Here is a 9649-nt window from a genome sequence, read left to right as displayed (position 1 = left end):
GAAGAAGAGGAAGAAGATCTACTGGACATACTGCCGCATGAGGAAGAAGAGGACCCCAGCGACATAGCAACAGTATCGGCGTCCCACTCACCGGCGGGCCCGCTTCCGGAAGGCGAAACATCGGCTACGACCGGCTCCTCGTCCTGATCGCTATCCGGATCCGCACCTGAAAAAGAAGGGACAACCGCCCCTGGAGCCGAAGACCCCCTGGCGGGAATGAAAGCAGACGCCCCTGCGGGCGAAGGGGTAGCGCCACCCAGCAACGCAGCAGCGGAGCCCAGACTGCGACACGCCTGTAGGAACTGCGCCATGGCGGGGTCAGAAACACCCGGGAGAACGGCCGCGTCGACCGAAGTGGGAACCAAGGAATTGCCACCCGGGGACAAAGTCGACAAAAGCGGCGCGAATGCCGCCGTCATGGCCGATAGTGCCGTCGAAACGGCTGAGGGACCCGGAGCCACAGCCGTAGCTCCAGAGGTCCCCCCAGCCCCCGGGTCTGAAGCAGGGATGGGCCCAACCGCGCCGGTGTGCCGCCCAGGCCGGCCCCGCCGGGGACCGGCACTAGCCGCCCTAAGAACCCCCGTTCCCTCTTGCGGTGCACCGCGAGCCAAAGTGCCGCCCCGGCCCCCCACTGGCCCCGCCCACCGGGAGAACCCGCTGACCTCCGCCTCCAAACATCACCCCCCCCCCCCTCTGGCCCCGTGTCGACACCACCACAGGCCCCCGGGAGCCTCCCCCGCCAGAGCGGGGAGAGCGCCTGGGGAGTCCAGCAGCCCCACGGGCGCCCACGATAAGGGAAGCGCCTGCCCTTCGGGACGGCCCGTGTACGAGCCGCCGTCCGAGGGCCTCACATCAACGGAGGCCATCCCCTCATATTCCGGGGAGCCTCCGGTGACTCTCAGCGGTGGAGGGCGCCGGGAACGCGCGGACGCGCGTCCCCGCGCCGCAGCATCCGGCGGGGAATCCACACAAGCGGGCCCTCCAGCGGGCTCCTTCCGCCGGTTGCCCGCTCCAGACCGCCGCCGCCCTGTCCCTCGCCAGCCGCCGCCGCATCGGAGGGATCCCCCGGCAGCAGCGGCCTAGTCGGCAAAGGAGCGGACGGGCGCGCCCGAGAACGAGCGCCCGCAGCAGCGCCAGCAGGCCCCATCCCGGCCGAGAGCAGCGCGCTCCGGCCAGTTGCATCGGACGCCGGCTCCCGAGCAGGAGCCGAATCAAGGTAGCGGGCAGGGGGGGCAGAGGAGCGGCGGGGACGGGGCATGGCAGGCCACAATATAAACCCAGGTAATGGGGACAGAGGGGGCAGTACGCAGCACAAAGTCACAGCAGCAGCACTCCAATATAAAGGTGGAGAACTACTACTACAAGCAGCACAGCAAGAGACATAAGAGGGGGGAAGAGCACTCACCCTCACCACGACAAAAGCAGAAGAGGCTGACCCAGCCCCTTTCTCAGGTTTAAGAACCCATTCCACCTACCCCCAACATTCATTCCTATTGGCTAACATTAAAACTCCCATAATGCCTTACCGTCCTGCCCCCAGACTAGCTGAGGTTTAACCCACTCCTCTCCTATTCTGTCAATTCGTTCTCCTAAGCAACATGCTATGCCTAGATTCAAAGCACACCGCAGAGGCTCCGTCTGTCACTCTCTCACTGTGACAGCGTATCGGAGCGGTGGGTGCTTACCACTTCCAGAGATGTTCTGGCGGCACTGACAGGTGACCGGGCGCCGCTCGCTCCAACGGCTTTGTCTGTTGCTCTCTCACTGTGACGTGTCAGAGCGGTTACCACTTGCCGCTTCCAAGAGTTCCGGCGGTGCTGAAAATAACCAGATGCCGCCGGCTCCAAGGGGGTTAGCTGACGGCCACGGTCAGCTGCATCAGGAACCAAGCACTTTCTACAGTTCCACAGCCTATCTATTCCACTTCCAATACCGCCAGGCTGTCTGATTGGAGCCACTTGCACTGGTCCCCCCTGCAACACGGGGACCGTGGCCATCAGCTAACCCCCTTGGAGCCAGCGGCGTCTGGTTATTTTTAGCACCGCCGGAACTCCTGGAAGCGGCAAGTGGTAACCGCTCTGACACGTCACAGTGAGAGAGCAACAGACGAAGCCGTTGGAGCGAGCGGCACCCGGTCACCAGTCAGTGCCGCCAGAACATCTCTGGAAGTGGTAAGCACCCACCGCTTCGATACGCTGTCACAGTGAGAGAGTGACAGACGGAGCCTCTACGGTGTGCTTTGAATCTAGGCATAGCATGTTGCTTAAGGAATAGAGACATTATAACATCCAAAGTAACAGTGCATTTGCTACAAAGTTTATTAATTGCAATCTGCTAAAGAAAAGTTACTCTTAACTACGGAACTAATTTATGAGTGCTATCTGAAATCCCCCTAATAGAGCCATCAGTTGTGAGCACTTTAAATACGAACTGAAGGATACGTTGGCTCCATATAAAGGATCATTACATCAGCCAATTGGGTATTACTAGTGCACTAGTGTTGTGGGAACATTTAAGAATTTCAGTGTGGATCCTATATTAATACGGAATTAATTGTTTTTATGCTATGTATATAAGTCTTATGGTAAATTTCATCACGTTGGGATTGTGCATATTTTAAGATTAAAATTACTATAGTCTAGTCTGCTTGCGCTCTCTCTTTTTCTTTTCTTTTTTTCAATATTTGGTGTGACCACCCTTTGCCTTCAAAGCAGCATCAATTCTTATAGGTACACTTGCACAGTTTTTGAAGAAACTCGTCAGGGAGGTTGTTCCAAACATTGTGGAGTTGGAGAACTAACCACAGATCTACTGTGGATATAGGCTTGCTGAAATTCTTCTCTCTCTCCATGTAATCCCCGACAGACTCAATGATGTTGAGATCAGGGTTCTGTGAGGGCCATATCATCACTTCCAGGACTCCTTGTTCTTCTTTATGCTGAAGATAGTTCTTAATGACATTGGATGTATGTTTGGGGTTGTTGTCCTGCTGCAGAATAATTCTGGAGCCAATCAGACGCCTCCCTAATGGTATTGCATAATGGATAAATACCTGCATGTACACGGGTTGGGTACGGAATCCCAGCGGTCAGAATATCAACGCCGGGATCCTGACCATTAGAATGCCGGCAGGGGGGTGAGCACAGCAAAGCCCCTTGCGGGTTCGCTGCGCTCGCCATGCTGCGGGTTTGGCGGCTCGCTGTGCTTGCCACAGGTTCTATTCCCACTCCATGGGTGTTGTGGACACCCAGGAGTGGGAATAGCTGTGGCTGCGCTGCCGGCATTCTGACCGCCGGCATCCTGACTACATCCCATGTACACAATTATAGCACATTTACAACAAATAAATATTTTTTTTTTATTTCTAACCTTAAAAACAAAAACAAAAAATACTTTGATCTCTCATAATCGTCTATGTACTGTACATATAATTTTTGGACATTTTGCCCCGGACAATGCATCTAAGACGCAAAATTTTGGGGATGAAGCGCACAAGCAGCTCCTGCTGTATAAAATAATATGCAGCCTGCCTATATTCTGTGTGTTATAGCAACTGTATCTGTATACGGGGTCAGTATGATTTACCGACGGACACAATACCGACGGCCATTGGTCTACAGTCAAAATACTGACAATCATTCTGCCGACATGTTCAAAATGCCAACATTTGAAAATACTGATATCAGTTTTTTGCTTTTTGTGTGTGTCAGTGTCGACATAGGTTGACATAGACACTCTCTAAGTGAACCGTGTCCCCTCGCATGGGCATTATTATATTTTCTCTCCAGGTCCACTGGGGTGGTAAAGTATGAACAAGTCTGTTTTGGGGCAAAAAATTCTTTAAAACGCATGTCGGCATTTCAAATGTCTGACCATGTCGGCATAATGAATGTTGGTATTTTGACAGTGTCGGTATTTTGACAGTGTCGGTATTGTATCCGTCGGTAAATCAACTGCTACCCCTGCATACAATTACCATTACGTAGGGTTAAAAGAGTACCCGGATGGAAGATAGACCAGTTGGTCGACAGTCAATAGATTGACAGCGTCAAAAGGGCGACAGTTAAATGGTCGACACAGAAAGGTCGACACTTGGACCCTGCGGACCCTGACAGTGGGACGTCTCATAGACTTGCGCATTCAGCCACAGAGTTTGTATTGGCTTTTGCACAAAGTCGCAGCCAGGCGACCGCCAATAGACGTTGCTCATGCGCTTCTGCGTTCACCTCGGAATCAGGGATGTAGACAAGCACATAAGTGTACTTCCCCCTTTCATCAACCACCCAGGGGAATGACATGCCTCCTCCAGTGTGCGCTCCAGCATTGCTGTACCTAATGTGGTGGCAGTGAGGTACCGCCAGTGAGAGGAACCCTGGGGAGCTGTCCTATGTTGGAAGCAGGGAGGGGGAGCAGGACCTTCTTTAAACACATTTTAGTGCCCCATTTGTCACATTATGTCACACTATCCCACACTGTAGTGCCCTCAGTATGTCACCCGGTATCCGGACTCTGGGTCGACACCACTTAGGTGGACACCCATTGAGTTGACACCTATTGGTCAACAGTGACTAGGTCGACACTATAAATAGGTCGACATGACCATCAGGTCGACATGCAAAAAGGTCGACATGGATTAGTCACAATTTTTTTTTTTACTTTTTCATACTTTACGATCCACGTGGACTACAATTGGGAACGGTAACTACGAGGGGACACAATGCACTAATTGGGGTTCCCAGCCACTTTATGAAGAAAACGACACCAAAAAAAACATGAAAAACTCATGTCGACCTTTGTTCATGTTGACCTAATGGCAGTGTCGACCTAATGGGTGTCGACCTAGACACTGTCGACCCTGAGTCCCATACCCATGTCACACTATCCCACACTGTAGTGCCCTCAGTAGGTCACATTATGCCACGCTGTAGAGACCCCAGTAGGTCACATTATGCCACGCTGTAGAGACCCCAGTAGATCACATTATGCCACGCTGTAGAGACCCCAGTAGATCACATTATGCCACGCTGTAGAGACCCCAGTAGATCACATTATGCCACGTTGTAGAGACACCAGTAGGTCACATTATGCCACGCTGTAGAGACCCCAGTAGGTCACATTATGCCACGCAGTAGAGACCCCAGTAGGTCACATTATGCCACGCTGTAGAGACACCAGTAGGTCACATTATGCCACACTGTAGAGACCCCAGTAGGTCACATTATGCCACGCTGTAGAGAGTGGACCCCAGTAGGTCACATTATGCCACGCTGTAGAGACCCCAGTAGGTCACATTATGCCACGCTGTAGAGACACCAGTAGGTCACATATTGCCACGCTGTAGAGAGTGGACCCCAGTAGGTCACATTATGCCACGCTGTAGAGACACCAGTAGGTCACATTATGCCACGCTGTAGAGACCCCAGTAGGTCACATTATGCCACGCTGTAGGGACACCAGTAGGTCACATTATGCCACGCTGTAGAGACCCCAGTAGGTCACATTATGCCACGCTGTAGAGACACCAGTAGGTCACATTATGCCACGCTGTAGAGACCCCAGTAGGTCACATTATGCCACACTGTAGAGACACCAGTAGGTCACATTATGCCACGCTGTAGAGACACCAGTAGGTCACATGCCGGTGGTGCTCAGCAGCTATTACTCACTCACAAAGTGAAGTGGGAATAAGCATAAAGCTAGGGGCAATAAAAATAAAGAAACAAATAATAAATAAATAAATCATTTTAAATTGAAACTAAACACAATAAAGTAATAATAAAATAAAAAAATGTACTACTGTCTCACCGAGTCACAGTGGAAATACAAAACAACTAAAATGAATAGATACAAAAAATTAAATAGTCTTTAAATGAAAGAAGCTCTTCAACCCAACCAAGTAAAGGGCCTAATTCAGACGGAAGCCCTATGTGGAGTGCGACCACGCACCCCGGGAGCCCCAGTGAGATGCTAAAAGCATCCCAGGGCTGCAATCGCCTCTGCCTGATTGCCAGACAAAGGCGGTCGTGGAGCGGGAGGGGACATGCCAACGGCATTAGAACGCTGTTGGCGGGGCACGGTCCGGACAACGCAGGCATGTCTGGAACATTGCAGGGGTGGGCCGCAGTGGCTGCGTGACTTCACACTCAGCCGCTGCGACCCGGGACGTGCAGGAGCTGCGCAGGCAGGGAGATACTCGCTGGGTGCAAAAGCATTGCCGCCGTGCGATGCTTTTGCATCCGTGCAGGGGGGCAGAGCCAGACATGAGGGGTGGACTAGCCCTGTGTTGGGCGTCCCCCCGCATGTCTGAGAAACCGATCAGATCTAAATTACCCCCAAAGGTACAACAGCTTTTCGGCACCCTTAACCGCCTTAGAGACTCTTGACAGTAATCAGGTTTAGGCTGTGGGATGGGACTCCATTCACACTCCACTCAAGATGGTGTACAATGGGCTATAGTGGAAATATTTTGTAGCTACTGGTAATTTTGGACTAAAAGTAATAAAATGTGTACAAGTACTGCCCCTTAACAGGGCCGTAACTAGGTGTGTGCGGAGGGGGCACCACACACAGCGCTGCAGGGTAGGGGGCGCTGTTGGTGGCACTTGTCAATTATCTGTTTTTATTACTTTCACTTGCATCTTCCCCCATTTTTGAAGACCAGCATCTCCTGACCGGCGCTGTCTCCTACCCTGACCCCTTCTGTCACTAATACCTATGAAACATTCATGGACTCAACTTCAGATTTCTTTGTTATTCAGTCGCACTGCCCTTTATTACATTTCAAGATGCTGACATACCCGGGATACAAACCCATTTCCTGTGGCATTGCAGTCAGACAATTTATTCATTGAGCTATCTGCCCTTGCATAGAAAACATACCTTGTACTTTGTGAAAAATGATCAGCATTGCGGCTGAGCATATCTATGTAGTGTGTGCAGGCTCGGACTGGCCCACAGGGGTACAGGGGAAACCACCGGTAGGCCCCACTGCCTGGGGAACCCTCCTCCGCTAGGGATCAGGTTCTAGACTGTGCACTTGAATTATATATTATACATATGTTATCTTATACTGCACAGGATTATGATGTATTCTCTACAGTACATTGCTGTCATTAATCTGGTACATTATCATACCTCCCAACTGTCCCGATTTTCGCGGGACAGTCCCGTTTTTTGGGGACTGTCCCGCTGTCCCACCCGCGGGCCACAGTGTCCTGCGGTGGGGGGGGGGGTTTGTTGGGAGGCTCTGTCAATCGCTGGTCTGCTTAGCAGAGCAGCGGTGAATAGACGCTGTGCGCATGTGCACAGCGTCTATTCAGTGGAGTCAGAGGGAGAGGGAGCATGCCAGCGGCTCACAGAGCGCTGGGCTTGCCCCCTCAGTGATGAAAATGGGGGCGTGGCTCGTGATCGTGGGCCCTCCCACGAAGTCACACCCCCTTTTCATAGGTCACGCCCCTTTTCGGGAGCGCGTGCGGCGAAGCCGCGCGAGTGTCCCGCTCCACAAGATAAGAAAGTTGGGAGGTATGCATTATCATGCATGCATTAGCATTAATTACAATATACATTATCAAGGAGTCCAGACCAGGTACTCTATAATGGTTAGCCAAACCTCTGTGGTGGCTGGCTACACACCCATTTGGAGGCTGGCCACACCTCTAATCATGGACCCCTACCGCTGCAAATCCCCGGTGGGCCCTTCATGCTCCAGTCCGACACTGAGTGTGTGACTGCAGGAGATTGGATGTGTGGCTGCACACTACATAGATCTGCTTAATTGCAATGCTGATTATTTTTTTACAGAGTACCAGTAGCTTCTTATAGTTTTCATAGTTTTTATGCAGGATCAAATAGCTCAATGAGTAGGGTGTTTCATTAGAATTCAATAGGTTATAGGTCTGAATCCTGGCTATGGCAGTATATATTGAAATGTGTTATTAAGTAAAGGGTATTGTAACTGAATAACAATGAGCTCTCAAGTTAAGTGTATGAATGTGGTAAAAAGTGCATTTGTGTCCAAATCCATTTTCTTGCAGTGGTCTAAAAATGTGTGTGTATTTTATATATACAAATATTTCTCTGGGATCAATCTTGTCATGTCCTTTCACCGCGAGGCATGCACCTTATGTTCCTATTGAAAAAAATGGGGGGGGGGAGGGGGGCGCCAATTCTCTCTATGGCACAGGTCACCAAAATGTCTTGTTACGGCTCTGCCCCTTAACAGTTGCTGCCCCTAGGCACATGCCTAATGGGAAATTCACCACTGTCTACCAGACATTCTGATTCTGTATCTTTAATGTGGAAGACCCACACAATCATTGGATTACTAATTATCAGAAACCCCCGTGCCCAGGGTAACAAGGATTCATCTCCACAGAGAACAATTCAACCTCTTTAATGCCGCAAATAATCTGCGATCAGCCAGCACTGAACGCAGGTCAAATGTGACATAACTCGAATACTAAATTGCACCACAAGCGCGCAGCCTAACAGGTACCATAGGGAATGTAGGATTATAAAATAAGCATAATAAGAACTTAGGGGGTAATTCAGACCTGATCGTAGCAGCAAATGTGTTAGCAGTTGGGCAAAACCATGTGCACTGCTGGTGGGGCAGATGTAACATGTGCAGAGAGAGTTAGATTTGGGTGGGTTATTATTTTGTTTCTGTGCAGGGTAAATACTGGCTGCTTTATTTTTACACTGCAATTTAGATTTCAGTCTGAACACACCTCACCCAAATCTAACTCTCTCTGCACATGTTATATCTGCCCCCCCGCAGTGCACATGGGGGGTAATTTCAAGTTGATCGCAGCAGGAACTTTTTTAGCAGTTGGGCAAAACCATGTGCACTGCAGGGGGGACAGATATAACATGTGCAGAGAGAGATAGATTTGGGTGTGGTGAGTTCAATCTGCAATCTAAATTGCAGTGTAAAAATAAAGCAGCCAGTATTTACCCTGCACAGAAACAAAATAACCCACCCAAATCTAACTCTCTCTGCACATGTTATATCTGCCTCCCCTGCAGTGCACATGGTTTTGCCCAACTGCTAAAAAATTTGCTGCTACGATCAGGTCTGAATTACCCCCTTAGTGAACGCAGGCTAAAATCCTCGCCAAAGAATTCTCCTGGCTCAAATAGCGTTCCGTGTCATCGCTCCGACAATGTGTTGTGTGAAGATATATGTATTTTTTAATTTATGTTTCTTAATACAAGATAACAAGTATGTATCATTTAAGCTCTAGGCTCCAGCGATGCAGGGACAACTGACGTTAGACAATAGACGCATACAATTCCAACTTTCCTCGCTGGTCTCACTTTTCACTAAGACTACCCCAGCCCCTGGTTGTCCGGGCGAAACACACACAGGGGCCTTTTTCTTGTGTTCTAATTTAGTGATACGTGATCCAGGCTACGGAAGAGTGGAGTCAGTCTTCTGCCATGAGAACTAACAAGAACAAATGAGACCAGAAAGAAAAAAAAGTTAAAAGAGAATTTAAGCTTCACCCTTTTTTTTTTACAGGTAACTATTTCCTTGTTGCCATAGCTGCAGAAAGGTGCGGTTTACCTGTCCAATGTACGCCTATAAAACTCATGTCTTATCTTTGTACAGAGGCTGTGTGATTGCAGACTCGCCCAATGTAAGTCA

The 9649-nt window shown here is 50.1% G+C and overlaps 1 protein-coding gene across 1 annotated transcript in view; it reads left to right on the top strand.

Moving 5' to 3' along the window:
- The first annotated feature begins 9305 nt into the window (after positions 1-9305).
- LOC134929462 (anterior gradient protein 3-like) overlaps positions 9306-9649 on the top strand; it is a 46546-nt gene continuing 46202 nt past the window's right edge. The window contains exons 1-2 of the mRNA XM_063925080.1: positions 9306-9523; positions 9614-9641. The gene's annotated coding sequence lies outside the window, so the exon portion shown is untranslated. The remainder of the gene's footprint in view (positions 9524-9613; positions 9642-9649) is intronic.

This window comes from Pseudophryne corroboree, chromosome 5 (assembly GCF_028390025.1).
Source record: "Pseudophryne corroboree isolate aPseCor3 chromosome 5, aPseCor3.hap2, whole genome shotgun sequence".
In the NCBI taxonomy this organism is placed as follows: Eukaryota; Metazoa; Chordata; class Amphibia; order Anura; family Myobatrachidae; genus Pseudophryne; species Pseudophryne corroboree.
The sequence above is the reverse complement of the archived record's forward strand: the minus strand, read 5'-3'. Positions and strand labels throughout refer to the sequence as shown.